The sequence below is a fragment of the Gorilla gorilla genome, chromosome 14, assembly GCF_029281585.2.
Source record: "Gorilla gorilla gorilla isolate KB3781 chromosome 14, NHGRI_mGorGor1-v2.1_pri, whole genome shotgun sequence".
In the NCBI taxonomy this organism is placed as follows: Eukaryota; Metazoa; Chordata; class Mammalia; order Primates; family Hominidae; genus Gorilla; species Gorilla gorilla.
The window spans coordinates 116,142,631-116,161,245 of NC_073238.2; the positions used below are offsets into that span (position 1 = coordinate 116,142,631).

Sequence of the window (18,615 nt, forward strand, 5' to 3'; positions counted from 1 at the left end):
TCCAACAATAACCATGAAGAACTCATTTATTGCATAAAATATCTTAGCAAATACATTATAACCAGGGGCTCAGACCCTTCAGGATTGATGGGCTGGGTCACTCCATGAGACACGAGCCGAGAGGGAGAGGGATCCAAATAAGAGAGGGGATGAGCATCATTTGCTGAGTTTGGGCCAGCTGTAGCAGCACTGGCTGTTGTTCATTTCAGTAATTCTCCTCTTATACATTGCCCAGAAATCAGGACCAACAAAGTTCCTGGACAAATTGTCCCTGGATGGAAAAAACTTAAAGAGAGAAGCAAGTAGATCTGAGTAGCCTGAGAAGCAAGAGGTAGACAGTGCTGGATACTATTGGCACCACACCCAGATCCTAACAGGCCAGTACAATTATCACCCAACTTGTGTTAGGATGACTGCTAACTTCTCAGAACTGTCCCCTTCCCCAGAGAATGACCCTCTTCTGAATAGCAGATGTCTTACATGGGTCGGTATAATCCCACCCTGACGCAGGGGCAGTCTGAAGTCAGGGACAAATGGACATGTTTCTACAAAAGCTAGGCCTCTTGCCTCCAGGTGGACCAGCTCTGTGTGTCATTCTTCTCCAGAGTTCCCTGAAGGTCCAGGCTGAAGCTGAACTCCATCTCCCCACATATTTAGAAGGAGCATGCCCTGTGCAGTTTTGATTGCTCAGTAGCGTCTTCAATGTGCTGATCATGAAGTTCAATATTTTTGCATCTTAATTTTTGTTTGCTTGATTTGTAAGTTTCTGAAAAGTTTGTATTAAAATCCCCCTCTATGACTGAGGGTTTATCTTTATTTATATTTCTGTCAGCCTTGCTTTATATGATGTGAGGCGATGTTACAAAGTGCATACAAATTTAAAATTGCTATATTTTCCCAATGTAATAAAACTTTGGCCATTCCAAAGTGACTTTATATCTGGTGATATGGTTTGGATTTGTGTTCCCGCCCAAATCTCGTGTCAAATTGGAGGAGGGGCCTGGTGGGAGGTGATTAGATTATGGCCGGAGATTTCCCCCTTGCTGTTCTCGTGACAGTGAGTTATCACGAGATTTGATGCTTTAAAAGTGTGTGGCACTTCCCCCTTCGCTCTGTCTCTCTCCTGCCACCATCTGAGGAAGGTGCGTGCTTCCTTTTCGCCTCCCACCATAACTGTAAGTTTCCCGAGGCTGCCCAATCATGTTTCCTGTTAAGCCTGCAGAAGTGTGAGTCAGTTAAACCTCTTTTCTTCATGAATTACCTAGTCTCAGGTAGTTCTTTATAGCAGTGTGAGAATGAACTAATACACCTGTTGATGCTTTTTTCTTTAAAGTAATATTAGTGTAGCTGCCCCAGGTCTCTTCTGCTGTGTATTTTTCATCCTTTTTCACTTTCTATTCTTTAAACTTCTTTTTTTCCCCCTATGATTTAAACTTTAACATTTCATCTTTTTACTTTCAACCTTTCTGAATCCTAATTTTTGATATACTTCTGATTGTGAATGTTTGTCTTTTGATTTAGTATTTTGATCATTTATCTGCCCAGATTTCCATTTGAGAAAACCTGCTGGTGGCAAATAGTTCCTTTTTTGTTGTTTATTTGATAATGTCATTAATTACTAAGTCTTGAAAGATGAATTTGTCCTGATATAGTAAATTCCTAGTGTAGTTTAGCATTTATATTATCTCAGCACATTGAATATAAAATACCACTTCAGCATCTTCTAACAAACTAACGTTTCTATTTTTTTTTTGAGACGGAGTCTCGCTCCGTCGCCCAGGCTGGAGCGCAGTGACGCGATCTCGGCTCACTGCAAGCTCCGCCTCCCGGGTTCACGCCATTCTCCTGCCTCAGCCTCGGAGTAGCTGGAACTACAGGTGACCACCACCACGCCCGGCTAATTTTTTGTGTTTTTAGTAAAGACGGGGTTTCACCGTGTTAGCCAGGATGGTCTCGATCTCCTGACCTCGTGATCCGCCCGCCTCGACCTCCCAAAGTGCTGGGATTACAGGCGTGAGCCACCGCGCCCAGCCACAAACGTTTCTATTTTTGAGAAGTCAGTGCTCAGTCCATATGTTTTTCTATTGATCTATCTTTTTATATGTGTGTGTGTGTATATATATATATATAGTTTTTACTCTTTGTGTTTGTTTTTCTGGAATTTCTCCATGATGGATTTATGTGTGGATGTCTTTTTATCTATTCTAGTTGAGATTTATTAGACTCGGAACTCATGGATTGGTATTAATTATTTCTTCTGCTTGTCCTCTCCTTCTGGGGCTCCAGTTTATGTACATTAGCCCATCACGCTTTATCCTTCATGTCTATGGATCTGTATTTCCTTTGTTCCTTTATTATGTATTCTGAATAGTTCTTCTGACCTGTTTTTCAGTTCGCTTATACATCTTGCTGCATCTAAAAAGCTATTAAACCAGTCTTTTCAGTTATTAATTTCAAATATTTATTTAGTTTTTGAAATGCTATTTGATTTTTTATGTGGCTAGCTGTTTTTTTTATTTCCTACAGATATTTTTAGGTTGCTCTTTATTGATTTGTGCTCTAAACATAATACAGTTATTTTATATTATATGTCTGGCAATTTCAAAGTCTAAATATTTTCTGGATCTGTTTTTGCAGTCTAATTTTTTCTGAAGATTCTTCATCATGGTGTCTAATTTTCTGTGTTGCTTATTTTTTCAACAAGTGGTCTCTGAAAAATCTTTTACAAAATTTTTTGAGACTTAAGATGAAAATAGTTTCACTAGGGAGGATTTGTTTTAGCTTTTGTCAGACACCTAAAGACACCAACAGTCCATAGTACAAGGAAGACCAAAATTCATGGCATGTGATTTTTTGTATCACCTGTGGGAAGGCATTTTGTCTAAAAATCTGTGCTAGTGCTTGCTCTTAGTTATAAATCCTTGGGGACAATGCTTCCTCATGCTCAGCTTCAAGGCAAATCTTGTCCTCTGACTTCTCAAGCCTATGGAATCCAGTGGAAGATTTATAGCTTTTTCTTTTGCTATAAACAAAAGTTTAATTTAAACTGGATAGGCAAATTCCCTTATGGTAGAAATGTCTTCAACCTCTGCTTATATTCCAGTATTCATTCTTGTTGCCTGCATTTCGCCTGATGATTGCTGACTGTCTTATCAGCTCTTGGATGCTTTTAGGAAGAATTAAAATTTTTAATATTTAGTCTAGCTTTTACAATTATATTTACCAGGAAGCTTATCTAGAAAATCTAGACCACTTTTTCTCCAGAAACAGAAGTCACTGGACACTTCTTTGAATCTTTCACAAAATACTTGAGTAGATGTTTTCACCTCCTTGTTGCCACATGAACTATGGGGCATGCTTCTACATGAGGGCCTTTGCACCTAGCCTTTCCTATAAAGTACTCTTCCCTCAGAAATCTTTTGAGCTCACTTGATCCTTCACTTGTTTGGGCTGTTTTTCAATTTTTATTTCAGAATTGGGGAACATGTGAGGGTTTGTTACAAAGGTATATTGCATGATGCTGAGGTTTGGAGTACAAATGTATCTGCCACCAAGGTAGTGAGTATAGCACTCTATAGGTAGTTTTTTGTTTTGTTTTGTTTTGATTTGTTTTGAGACAGACTCTCACTCTGTTACCCAGGCTGGAGTGCAGTGGCGCGATCTCAGCTCACTGCATCCTCCACCTCCCGGGTTCAAGCAATTCTCGTGCCTCAGGCTCCCAAGTAGCTGGAACTACAGGCGTGAGCCACCATGCCTGGCTAATTTTTGTATCTTTAGTAGAGATGGGATTTCACTATGTTGGCCAGGCTGGTCTTGAACTCCTGATCTCAGGTGTTCCACCCACCTCAGCCTCCCAAAGTGCAGGGATTACAGATGTGAGCCACTGTGCTCAGCCTCTACAAGTAGTTTTTTCCAACCTTTATCCCCCTCCCTCCCTCCTCCCTCTTGTATTCCCCAGTGTCTGTTGTTCCCATCTTTATGTCCGTGTGTACCCAATGTTTAGCTCCCACTTGTAAGTGTGAACATGCAGTTTTCTGTTTTGGTTTCTTGTTTCTGCATTAGTTCACTTAAGTCCTTCGCTTCCTGTATATTAACTTCGCAGTCAAACCTTCACTGTCCACCCCATCTAAAATGCCATCACCCCAATCCATATTTCTTATTTTTTCATTTAAAACAATCTTTACTCCTTAGTTCTTTTAGATACCCAACATTCTCTATATTTTACTTATCTTGCCCATTGTCCACACCACTGAAATAGAAGGTTCATCAGGACAGGGGTTTTGTTTGTTTCACCCATTTGCTATATCCTTAACACCTAGAACAGTGCTTAGCACATACTAGGCATTTAAAAATATGTATTGAATGAATAATGGAACAACTGCAGTCTTGGATCCTGTCTTTTAAGGACATAGACTAGTGTTTTAGAAATGCAGGACTGATGTAGCACAATTGAATTATTATGGAAATGTTGGAATAGCAAATTAGAATTACAGCTAAAAATAAATAAATTGCTAAACTTTGGGTCTGGCAAATAAGGGCATCTGTCAATAGTTTAAACAGGAGAGCAACCAATCATGCAAGTCAGAAGAGAGTGTACCTTGCACTGGAAGAAGAAAGCATAAACAGTACAAAGCATATTATTTCAGAGGATTTGTTCTCTACTCCCATCGTTTTACTTTTTAAAATTTAAAATATATGCTCTTTGAGAGTAGGGGTTTCTGTCAGTTTAGTTCACAGCTATATTCTCTCCCTCAAAAGAGATCTTGTATATGCTGTGTGCAATAGTTACTTTTTGAATATGTGATATTATGAATATTGGTGTTGACATTATTGTTGAGTAAATTAAATTATACATATGATTATGACATGAATATAGCCATAGCTTACTCAGCAAGTCTTTTAGTGAGATGGTCAATAGAAACCCATGATTCAACTGGCTATCTTGATAGGCCACCTGGAATTAAGTCTTCAATGAACAATGTTAATAGAAAAGTGGATTTTGGTGTCAAAGCAAAAGCTACTGCAGAAATAAGCATCTCTTTTGTACATAAGTCTCTGCCTATCTACCAGGGTAGTTTAGAGGTATTCCCTATAAGTCACTTGTAGCAAAAGGTATGCTCTGTGCATATATAGATGGAGCCACTAGTAGTCCAGCCTTTCTGTGAAGAAAACGGCACCCTCTATTATGGGGTGACTCAAGACATGTCAGGGATTATGGCTTGGAGAAAATATAGCAAGGCCTGGATTTCAGCCCCATGCATTCCCTCAGCCAGGTGTCTGTGCAGAGCATGACTTGCACAATCCAATATAGTGAGCTCATGTGTGGATGGCTTTCCAGAATGTTAGTTTGCATGTCTACTAGCGGTGCACCGTGAGCCTGCCTCACCCATCCTCTTCAGTGTTATAGTCTATAGTCTTTCCAGTTGAAATGATGAAAAATCATATCTCATTGTTTTGTTGTTTTACCTTTTCTTGCTTACCTGGTGAGTTTGACTTTTGAACTACATTTTTATGTATTTCTTGTTTTTATGACCTTTTTCTACAATTTGCTTATTTTGTTGGAAAACTAACATTTTATTATCAATTTGTAAAATTTGATAAGATATGTTGCTATATATATGTGTAAATGTGTACGCATTTATACATATACACAAATTATGTATATGAAGACATATATGTTGCTATTATTTTGCCAAGCTTATTATAATACATAGAAGAATATACTTTTTCTCTTCAGTGGTTCTAACAGTTGTAGACTTTTAGTGAAAAACTGTTTTCAAAATCTTAAATTAGGAATTGTTAATAATTTTTTTCATAAATTTTATAAATATTTCTCCCATTTAGTATAGGTTTTACTTTTTTTGTGATGTATCAAAAGTTCAGTAAACTCTGTTAGCCTTTTCCTTTGTGGTTTTTCCCTTTGTTTTTATGCTATTAACATGTATCAATATATTTATAAATCTATATCTAGCTTTGTTCCATTTAGATTTTAGTTAGAGTTTGGTATCAACTGAAGACTTAGGTCATTTTATTTTGAAAAAAATAGCTGTCCAAATATTTCATCATAACCATTAACGTTTACTGTATTTAGAATATAAGGTTCAATTTTGATTTATCTTTTCTGTGATATGATGTAAATGTTAACTCTTGCACAAAATTTATTCCATTTTAAGTATCTTCCCCATAAAATGCACTTAAATAGTTAAAAGAAAAAGCCTTATTTGCCAACTGCCATTATTATAGTTCTTTTCTATTATGTATTAGTCATATTGTAATTATTTCTGCAAATTAATTTTGGAAAACCATTTTATGCCATCCACAAAAGTAACATATTAAGATTTTTAGTGACATTTCATTAAGCATTTGAGTTACCCTGTGAGTAACTGACATCTTTGTTATTGTCTAGGAAGATGGCATAGCCCTTTTCATTGAGTTCTAATTTGATAGTTCGCATTAAATTTATGTATTTTCTCTTATAAAGACTCCATACATTTCATGCAGAAGTCATTCTTAAAAGTTTTAAATATTTGGATAACCATTGGCTCTGTGATTTTCCCTATTTATATCCAAATTTGTTATTGCTTTACATAGATAAAATATCTAGTTTTGTACGTTTATCTTGTATTTGGCTACATTTCTGAACTGTTAAGAATTCTAGAAGTATTTAGTTCCTTCTGGATTCATGTATGTTGCTATTACTTTGCCAAGCTTCATGTGAGGCATAAAAGAAGATACACTTTCTTTTCTCTTGAATGGTTTTAACATTGGTCTACCTCTAATGAAAAACTATATCCCAGACCATAGGCTTGCCTGAGGTTTGCATGAACCTGGGGATGTGGAATGATTGGCAGAAACCATATTAACCACCTTCATATCCATTATAATTTCAACCAGTGAGTACCACAGAGTGAGTTATGGTGAATCATTTCCACAGAAGAAATTTCCTGAGAGATTTCAATCCTGTTATATATAAAAATTGTCAGAAGTAAACAGCACTAGGTCAAAAAAGTTTTCAACTTATGTCAGCTCCTTTAGTGCATACATGAGACCTATTTTGTTCATTTATGTATCCCTAGAACCTAGAACAGGACTAGAAAATAGTAGAATTCAACATCTATTTCTTTATTGCTGTTGAATATAAATTTGGAGAAGTCAAATTGCCTATAGGAGAAAAATAACCTGATACTGACAAATCTATAGGCTTTGGAGTGTCTGCAGTGTCTACTAGTGTGTATTTAGAGGGAATTTTTGATAAGACTCAAGATTTTGAGTGGCATTTTATTAAGCATTTGAATTACTTTGTAACTGACATCTTTGTTATTGTCTAGAAGAATGGCATAGCCCTTTTCACTGAAGTCTAATTTGATAGTTTGCATTATATTGATGTATTTTCTCTTATATGGGTTTCATACATTTCATGCAGAAGTCATTCTTAAAGAGTTTTGAATAAGACTCTTATCCAAAATTCCCTCTAAAAACACATTAGTAGACATTGGTGGTTGTCTGACCAATTAGTTCTCTCTCCCCTTGGCCATGTGCTCAGGGCAAGGGCCAATCACCAACTCAAATGAATAGCCATGTTAATGCTGTTTCCGCCTTCAGTAGTTGTGTTAGGCATAGGCATATGACATAATTTTGTTCAACAAGGCTTGTGAGGTAGAGGGATCAGACCTGAGAAAGATCTTTTTCATTCTTAAAAAGGAACGTTAAGTCAGAGACACGCTTTACTTCCCAGAGGATATTCTGAGTGAGTTTTATGAGTTGGTGAGGTTTAGACTGGACACAGCCATCTGGTAACCATGAAGGGACAAGTCTGAGACCAAAGCCAACAGCCTGAGGATGAGGGGCAAACACAGAGGAAGAATCTGGGCCCCATGAGGTCAACAGTGAGCTGCTAAAATTAACCTGAAATTTCCCTGCTGGGAGACATTGTGTTGTGAAATAGTTTTATACCATCTTTTACTAGGTTTTCAATTACCAGCAGTTGGATGCACCCTGTGATCCAACGGATACAAATGAGATTTAGAAGTGCACGTTAACTTACATAAAATAAATAGCCTTGTCTAATGTATTAACGAGAAAGACATTTTTGTCTTATTTATATGTCTTATATTCTTTGAAATGAAATAAATGGCCATATATGCTTGTAAAGAGAGGGAGTCTACAGATATTTGGAGAAAGGACATTCTGGGTGGAGAGAACACAGAGTGCAAAGGACTTGAAGTTAAAGTGCATCCAGCAATCTCAAGGAAGAGTAAAGGGGTCCATGTGAGTGGAATAAGGTGAGCAAGGGAGAGAGGAGCAGGAGATGGGGCGCAGAGATAAGCAGGTGAGGTGCAGGTCATGGAATGGCTGTAGGTCATTCAAAAAACTTTGTTTTTTTATATTTCCCCAAGAAATGAAAAGATTTTCAGCAAAAGAGCACAGTGGTCTAATAATGGCTTAAGAATCATTCTGGCTAAATTGTCTAAGGGGAATAAGGGCAGAAGCAGGGAGACCTGATTAGCTGTCTCCAGCTATTCGGGCAAGAGCAGATGTTGAGTTGGAGTGGGAGCGGTGGGGATGGTGAGATGTGCGCTGATGCAAAATCATTTCCAAAGGATCTGACAGGAATCACTGAAGGATAGAGTGTGGGCAATGAGAGAGAACGTGGACTGTGAGGAGTCAAAGATCACCCTGAGGTTTTAGGCCTGAGCCTCTAGAAAAATGAAGTTATGATTTATTTAGATGGGGAGGGCTGTAGGAGGAGCAGGTTTAGATGTGGGGTAGGGGAAAAACAGGATCTTGGTTTTGACATGTGAAACTTTGGTTGCCTGTTAGATCTCCAAGAGAAGACTCTGAGTAGCATTTGTAATATAGACATATCACAAAAGATAGAAGTATGTATGTATATACACATGTGTACATACATATATATATGAATATATCATTTATAGAAATAGTCATATAGGAGTGTATGTGAGTTATAAATCTGGTAGTCTTCAGCATAGAGATGGTGTTTAAATCCTAGAAACTGGATAAAATCACCTAGGAAATCTCTTTTCTATATAGAAATATAGAAGTGGTCCACGGTCAAGCATAGGGCATACAATAGTTTCAAGACCAAGGAGATGTGAATGGAGACACTCTGCATAAACAACTCATTAAAGGAGTTTTGCTGTAAATGGAAAGAAAGAAATGATGTGACAATTGAAGAAGGAAGTACATCAAAAAATTTATTTATTTATTTATTTATTATTTATTTATTTATTATTTATTTATTTATTTACAGTTGGGAGACATAACAGTACACTTTATGCTGAACTGGTGGACAGGCAAAACATGATAATGCAAAGACTGGTAAATAAAGAAAGCATTGCCCTTGTGGAGAGGAGTGGGATAGGATCCAGTGGACAAAGGAGAGCTGGCCTGCACTAGAAGGCAGGTGATTCATCCACTCATTCACACTAGCAGAAAAGAAGGCAGAGTGCAAGGTCCTAAAGGCAGGGAGTGGGTAGTTAGCTGGCACAAGCTTATGAAAATTTCTTCTAATTGATTTTATTTTATGTCAGTGAAATAGGAAGAAACTCATTAAGTGAAGGTGAGGATTGAAAAAAGATGTGTTGGAGGTTTGGGGAAAAGAAAGTTATGCATTAGTCAACTAGAAGAATGGAGGAGAAGCTGGATTGGACTGTGGGTGATTGCTAGAAATATTAAGAACCCACGAAGGAGAGCATCAGGATAAATAGCTAATGCACATGGGACTTAATACCTAGGTGATGGGTCGATAGGTGCAGCAAACCACCATGGCACATGTTCACCTAGGTAACAAACCTGTACGTCCTGCACATGTATCCCAGAACTTAAAATAAAATATTAAAAAAGAACCCATTGGAAAGAATTGATCATGAAGTTAAAGCGAGATACGTACATTTTTGTCCTAGCCTTGCTCAGTTATGTGAGTGAATGTGATGATAATGCAGTCTGCTTTTGTCAGGATTGTGGTTTGGCCTGGAGAGTAATACAAAAATCTTCAAGTCCAGTGCCATTGTGGCAATGTCTCCTGTGGCTGTGTTTCCCTTAAGAAGTTTAAGTCAGATTCATGTGACTTTCTCAAGTCATTGTATCTTGTGTGCTAGCATAGAGCTTTCAGAACTCATCAGCCCTTCTGCTCATGAAAGATACCTATCCTCAGAGAAAAGTTGAAAAATGAAAAGATGTATCATCAAGGGAATAAATGAGCCATTTGGAACCACATCAAGTAAATAAAATATTTCTCTAAGAAATATGCATTGTGGTTTATCACCAAAACCATTGAACCTCATTAACCTCAGTGATAACGTACACAATTGGTTTTGAGATGTTTACAGCTGGACTCTACCAAAACATAAGACTATTAGAGAGTAAAAGATATGGGAAATATATTCATTGGCTGGATACATTATTCTACATTAATATTTTCCAAAGGATTAATTTGGCCTCATCTTGGTTCAATACTGTCTTTTATGGTAATTAGCATATATCTTCTTATTTAGATTTTGAGGCTCTGAAAAAGAGGGCCTTATAAGGCTTCACATAGTCTTTTTTTTCTGTGTCTTGTACTTTTGTTTTTTTTAACCCAGTAAGGAGCTAAATCAGTATTTGCTTAATGAATTAACTACCAATTAATTCACAAATTCAATTGTTCAAGTTTTAAGTGCTTTGTATGAATAATGGTCCCTTTGATGCAATGGCTATTTTTAGGGAGACAGTCAAATATTTTTATATTAGGAACTAAAACTTTTCCATTCCCTGACCAGAAACCAATCTCAAAACACAGCGATGATAATGTCTAATTATGAAACCACCAGGGAACCAAAGCTTCCTATTTTAGTGTGAAAATAAAATAGAGGATGATGTTGAATAAGTATGTCCTCATTAGCCTTCAAAACATTCTCACATTGTTGGACTGGAAAAACCCTAAGAGGCTGTTGGCTTTATCGTCTACTTCCAGGCAGGATGATAACTAAATCATATCGAAAATATTGTTGCCTTTCTTAAATAAAAATCTTCAGTGAAAACTATTTTATAAAAATGTTTTTGTTATAAATTTTCATGATGCTGTATAACAAATTAAAAATTACAGACATGATCTGATTTTTATGTTTTCATCACATCAAACAATTGGTGTAATAAATCTTCGTAACTAAATTTTTGGACTCAAATAATGGTTTTCTTATTTGATATTTCATCATTGTTTAAATTTCCCAGAAGCGGGCTCTGAGATGAATATTTGTGTGCAATTTTAAAACAAGTGCTCCCAGGGGAGACTGACATCGAAGTAGAAGGAGGACAGGAGGTAGAAAAGAGAACTGTTCAGTCTTAGGCATAAGACCCACAGGGACTGGAACTTAGCATGATTATGTTTGGGGATTCTAAATTATAACTTACACCTCAGAGTTGTCTAAACCTAAAGCAGATTTGCAGTTTTTCACCCAACAGTCATTAGTTAATAGCTTTAGGAGGGTAAATAAGGAGGGGGGAATAAAAATAAACATTTAGGCACTTCTGACTCTGCATTTGTTGACAAAGTGGCTCGATAGTCTGAGGGCAGTGACCTGAAGTTCTACAGGAGCTGGCGCATCCCAACTATACCAACAGAAGTTGCGAATCTCGGGGAACCCGGACAAGGCAGCAGCCATGTCTGCTACCCCTGGCAGGTGCCTTCAAGATGTTGAGAAAATACAGCCAACACATATAAAGCAGTTACAGTGCAGTGCAAAAATTAATTAACTAGTTGTCATTATAAGTTCAACATAAATTGAGACTGTGAAGATTATCCATATGGGCTGAATGACACTGATCAGACATTGAACTAAATAGGTCTTTAAAAATGTGAAAGATTTAAGTACATGGAGAAGTAAGGGCATTTCAAGTAGATGCAAAAGCAAGATTTTTGAAGATCAAGAAACAAGTGTTGAGGTGGAATTAGGAGTACACAAGGTTTGCTGGGAAAAGGAAGAAGCAAGATTGGGCAGGGGGAGCCATCAGACTTCTGTGCTGACCTGACATTGCCTCTGTGCCAGCCCTGTGGGAGGCCCTTGATCCGTGATTGCCCTAAGATTATACTACATTTGGCTCAAATGGCTGGACTCTCAGATCACTGCTTTGTACAGCCAGAGACAGACCATCCTGAGAATATCGTGACCTTGGTTCAAACCTGTTTTTGAAGGGGTGAACAGCTGGTGGCGTTCAGCCTACCCTACTCCTCCCAGCTGGTTAACAAGTACTTTTCTGAAGGGAATTCTACACTATATAGCTTTATTTTTGTTCTTATGGCTAAGTGCAAAATGTCAGAAATTATGAATGCTTGTGAGACAATATCATAGACTATTTGTAATGGAATAGAAACCACCTTGGTAATCATAAGAAATATTACAGATTGTGAGAAATATTCCTCGGGTCTGTCCTGCTTCTATTTCTCATCATCTTGCAAACCTGGTGTCAGTCTTGATAGTACTTAATAGATGTACACTGAATTTTTTTTTTGAATAACTGAATGAGTCTAGGCACGTACTTGTTGCTATGGGAAGGGTATGGGGATGATCCAGCGTTCCAGCTGAATCAAAGAAAACCGAGTTACCTGAGAACAGGTGGCAGGGAAGGAGAAAGAAGTAACTGAAGTGGAAAACAGATGGGTGCAGAATAAATTTTACCATCTTTATTCTTTGAACTAAAGCTAATTCTGTTCCAAAAGAAGCAATTGACTGTAAGCACAATGCTTTCTCTATAATCTACTAGCATGATTATCTTGGTTTGTATGCCTGACTTTTGCAAGCATCATGTTTCCACCTCATGAAGTTGTTGTATGAGTTAAACAAGATAAAATATCACATCTTGTTTATTCCAAGAGGCAATTATTTTGTTCACATTTTAGACAAATTTGAAATTGGATCAATAGCAATGAATGGCATTTCGCGATCTCTGTTGGTAAGTCATGATGATGCACAAACATCCAAAGCTCTGACTTTGAAATCTGCAAAACTGGTGTCAGGAACTTGCAAGAAAATTCTGAGATAGTAGCAGAGCAAGTGAGTTGTGTTGAGCACGAGTGGGCCATGGTGACTCAACTGAGTTCAGAAAACTTCTAGAAGTTGGAATAAAAAATTGGGCAGCTATGGAAATATACAAAGAGCTCAGCACCAAAGGGATTTGGCTTCTTTCATAGGTTATATTAAGTAAAACTGCATCACCTGCACTTAAGGACAATATATAATCAGAGGGTGATATATTGTATGAAAAACACAGTCATACGATTCCAAGTTGAAAAGTGAATAGTTGGACTCTCCAAAGGAGTTTTAGGAATATCTCAATTTATTTCACCTGTGTTTTCTTTTTATTTCTATATAATAATATGCCAATATAATGATGTTTTGGTAAACAAGGAACCACATATATGATAGGGATCCCATTAAGGTTATAAAACCATATTTTTACTGTTTCTTTTCTATGTTTACATATGTTTAGATATACAGATACTTACTATTGTGTTACAGTTGTCTCCAGCATTCAGTACAGTAATGTCCCGTATAGATTTGCAGCCTGGAGGAAATAGGCTATACCATACAGCCCAGGTGCGTGGTAGGCTATCAGGGTGTGTATGTACACTCTGTGATGCTCACACAGTGATGAAATTGCCTAGTGATGCACTTCTCAGGGAAGACCCTGTTGTTAAGCAATGTAGAACTAACTGTAATAGGGAGATATGACAAAAAATATACTTCTAAATAAGCCTAAAATATCTCTTTCAATAAATATAAAATTAAAATCTGATAAGAGCACGTGTCATAGTTTAGTTTGCCACATTTTTTTCTTTTACAGTGGTACATAAAATGATGAAAAATCTCTCAATGGATGGTTGTATTTGATAAACTATGGCATGGAAAGTAATTGATACATCATAAGTTCTCAATGAAAGTGAATGGACTGGATTTTTTTAATTAGTTGTTACTTACCAATCTTAAAGAACTTAGGTAAGCCATTATAAAGAATTCTTTAGAATAACAAACACAATAAAAATAAAAATATAGAAGATAAACCATCCAGTTAATATCTTCTTGTTCCATAGTATAGATTTCTCATTAACAGAAAGAAGTATATGCTGTTTTTTTCTGCTTTTATATCCAATCAATTATAAATAGACCTAGGAAGACAGTTAATTTAAAACATGACAATTAAAAAACAATGAACTGCATTTTCTTTCCATTGTATTAAATAGTCTTTCAGTACACCAGGACACTTCTAAGAATATTTAGGTTTTCAATAACTATTTAATGTGAAGCTTCATTTGACTCTACAATGCCAAACTGACTGATTTAGGGGCTAAAGTAACTGAAGGAACAAGTTGCTGGACCATTTCAACCAGAGCTTGAAAGGCAAGTGTAATTTATTGTGTTGCCTGGTCAAGAGGAAGGCAGAAGGTGATAGGAGAAGTGGTCATCGACTGGGCTACCCACAGAGGAGGTAACAAGCTGCTGGCTTTATCATTCAATACTTTTCTCACTCAAGCTACTTTTTTTTTTTTTTTTTTCTTTTGGTTACTGGTCTTATTTACCCCTCCTTTTTTCCATAAAGAAATTCATATCTTACTGTTAGTAATTGATCTAGATTATTATACCAAATAAAAATTTCTATGACTAAATTTCATTTTCTGTTTATGAAAATGAAAAAGTTTTGTGGACAATTTTCATCACAATAAGGCAATGTTTATGGCAATTTGTCTGGTCAAAGAAATTACATCAAAATCCATATAATGTCAGTTTTATAAGTTGAATATTATTATGGGAAAATGCTTGGGCTCTCATATGGGCTTTTATACTGTGATTATTATTCCCATAACACGTTTTAGTGTCTTACACAACTCAGGACAGAGTCTCTTGACCCTGGCGCTAGCACACAACCTCATGAGCTTCTCTCTTCACCTATGGAACCTGTATTTAGTTTGTTGCCTGTGGTTCCCGAGTGTAGCTCCAGTGGACCAGGCTGTGTAGTAGGAAAGGTCTTGGCACAGAGTTCAGATCAAAATACACATAAATGAAATATATTTTTAACTTCTGGAAACTTATGCTGTATAAAATAGCTCTATATGAATGCCTATTAGCAGAAGACTCATACTTGTTTTCATCATTTCCAACTCTGATATGTATGTAGGATGTATATATATTTTTTATTAATCTATTGTATATAATATATAAATAAAGCACCAATCCTATTGACACTATTCCACAAGATAAGGAAAGAGGGAATCCTCCCTAAATCATTCTATGAAGCCAGTATCACACTAATACCAAAACCAGGAAAGGACATAACAAAAAAAGAAAAGTATAGACCAATATCCCTGATGAACATAGACGCAAAAATACTTAACAAAATACTAGCTAACTGAATCCAATAGCATATCAAAAAGATAATCCGCAATGATCAAGTGGGTTTCATACCAGGGATGCAGGGATGATTTAACATATGCAAGTCAATAAATGTGATACATCACATAAACAGAATTATAAACAAATACCACATGATCATCTCAATAGATGCAAAAAAAGCATTTGACAAAATCCAGCATCTTTTTATGATTAAAACTCTTAGCAAAATCGGCATACAAGGGACATACCTTAATGTAATAAAAACCATCTATGACAAACCCACAGCCAACATAATAATGAGGAAAAGTTGAAAGCATTCCCTCTGAGAACTGGAATAAAACATGGATGCCCACTTTCACCACTTCTCTTCAACAGAGTACTGGAAGTCCTAGCCAGAGCAATCAGCCAAGAGAAAAAAAAAATTGTATCCATATCAGTAAAGAGGAAGTCAAACTGTCACTGTTTGCTGATGATAATATTGTATACCTAGAAAACCATAAAGACTCCTCCAAAAAGCTCCTAGAACGTATAAATGAATTCAGCAAAGTTTCAGGATACAAAATTAATGTAAACAAATCAGTAGCTCTGCTATATACCAACAGCGACCAAGCTGAGAATCAAATCAAGAACTCAACCCCTTTTACAATAGCTGTAAAATAAAAATTAAAAAAATAAAAACCTTAGGAATATATCTAACCAAGAAGGTCAATGACCTCTACAAGAAAAACTACAAAACACTGCTGAAAGAAATCACAAATGACACAAACAAATGGAAACACATCCCATGCTCATGGATGGGTAGAATCAATATTGTGAAATTGATCATACTGCCAAAAGCAATCTACAAATTCAATGCAATTCCTATCAAAATGCTACCATTGTTCTTCACAGAACTACAAAAAAAATCCTAAAATTCATATGGAACTAAGAAAGAGCCCACATAACCAAAGCAAGACCAAGCAAAAAGAACAAATCTGGAGGCATCACATTACCTGATTTCAAACTCTACTATAAGGCCATAGTCACCAAAACAGCATGGTACTGGTATAAAAATAGGCACACAGACCAATGGAACAGAATAGAAATAAACCCAAATACTTACAGCCAACTGATCTTCGACAAAGCAAACAAAAACATAAAGCAAGAAATGATACCCTATTCAACAAATGGTGCTGGGATAATTGGCAAGTCACATGGAGGAGAATGAAGCCGGATCCTCATCTCTCGCCTTATATAAAAATCAACTAAACATGGATCAAGGACTTAAATTTAAGACCTGAAACTATAAAAGTTCTAGAAGATAACATCAGAAAAACCCTTCTAGACATTGGCTTAGGCAAAGATTTAATGACCAAGAACCCCAAAGCAAATGGAACAAAAACAAAGATAAATAGGTGGGACTTAATTAAACTAAAGAGCTTTTGCATGGTAAAAGGAACAGTCAGCAGAGTAAACAGACAACCCACAGAGTGGGAGAAAAATCTTCACAATCTATACATCTGACAAAGGACAAATATCCAGAATCTACAAGGCTCTCAAACAAATCAGCAAGAAAAAAAACAAACAATCCCATCAAAACTGGGTTAAGGATGTAAACAGACAATTCTCAAAAGAAGATATGCAAATGGCCAACCAATATATGAAAAAATGCTCAACATCACTAATGATCACGAAAATGCAAATCAAAATCACAATGCAATACCACCTTACTTTCACAAGAATGACCACAATCAAAAAATCATAGATATTGGCATGGATGCAGTGAACAAGGAACACTTTTACACTGCTGGTGGGAATGTAGACTAGTACAACCAATATGGAAAACAGTGTGGAGATTCCTTAAAGAACTAAAAGTAGAACTATCATTTGATCCACCAGTCACACTACTGGGTATCTACCCTGAGGAAAAGAAGTCATTATAAGAGAAAGATACTTGTACATACATGCTTATAGCAGCACAATTCGCAATTGCAAAAATATGGAACCAGCCCAAATGCCCATCAATCAATGAGTGGATAAAGAAACTATTATATATATATATACACTTAGCCATAAAAAGGAATACTACTTAGCCACAAAAAGGAATGAATTAATGGAACTTGCAGCAACCTGGATGGGAGAGCATTATTCTAAGTGAAGTAACCCAGGAAGGAAAAACCAAATATCGTATGTTCTCACTCATAAGTTGGGGGCTAAGATATGAGGATGCAAAGGCATAAGAATGATACAATAAACTTTGGGAACTTGGGGGAAAAGAGTAGGAATGGGGTGAGGGATAAAAGGCTACAAATGGGGTTCTGTGGATACTGCTTGGGTGATGGGTGCACCAAAATCTCATAAATCACCACTAAAGAACTTACTCATATAACCAAACACCACCTGTTTCCCAAAAACCTATTAAAATAAAAAATTTTAAATATATATATAATGTATATTTTATATAATGTATATTATATATTATATAATATATTTTAATAGTACATAAAATATTTTGTTGTATGTTAAAATACATTTTATATTTTATATATTAAATATATAATATAAAACACATATAAAACTTACATATTAGAGTTGGAAATGAAATATTTATATACATTTATATATAAATTATATGAATATATAGAACATACACATGTATATATGTATGTTTATATATGTGTGTATAATATACGTGTGTGTCTGTATACACACGTGTACATATGTGTGTGTATCTGTTCATCTATTACTAGAAGACACTGGACAAACACATAATAAAAATATAATCATAGAAGTTCAGCATTAGAGAAAACTGATATTCCCTTCAAGCATGCCCTTATGGAAACAGAATTTAGGAGGTTAAGAAACCTGGCCAAGGTCTTCAGCTATTGGATGACAAAGGCAGCAGCACAATTCATCTCTGAACGGTTAAGTGTCCATGCCACTTGTGTGCCTAGTTGCATGTGTGCCTAGTTACATCCTCCTGCTTATTAACAGCTAAATACCACTTTAAGAATTAAAAGTCTATTCATTGGCATAAAAATAATATTTATGTGATTAGTTTCTTTTCCCCTAAAGTCAATGAAAATGACTCCTAGATTTTTTTCCTAAAATTTCCTTCTAGCATCAACTAGAACTGCCGAAATATTCAGAAGAGTGAAAGAATATTTCTCATCCCAGAGACTCCTAATATTTCCAGGTGTTTTTGCTATGTGGGAGGGAAAAAAAGCCCTCTGGTTCTGTGCTAACATCTGGA

The 18,615-nt window shown here is 36.3% G+C and overlaps 1 protein-coding gene across 2 annotated transcripts in view; it reads left to right on the plus strand.

Annotated features, from left to right (window-relative positions):
- Positions 1-1,114: 1,114 nt before the first annotated feature.
- The window catches only part of ITGBL1 (integrin subunit beta like 1), a 313,368-nt gene continuing 295,867 nt past the window's right edge, over positions 1,115-18,615 (plus strand). For both annotated transcript variants that reach the window (XM_063697493.1, XM_063697491.1), the window contains exon 1: positions 1,115-1,175. The gene's annotated coding sequence lies outside the window, so the exon portion shown is untranslated. The remainder of the gene's footprint in view (positions 1,176-18,615) is intronic.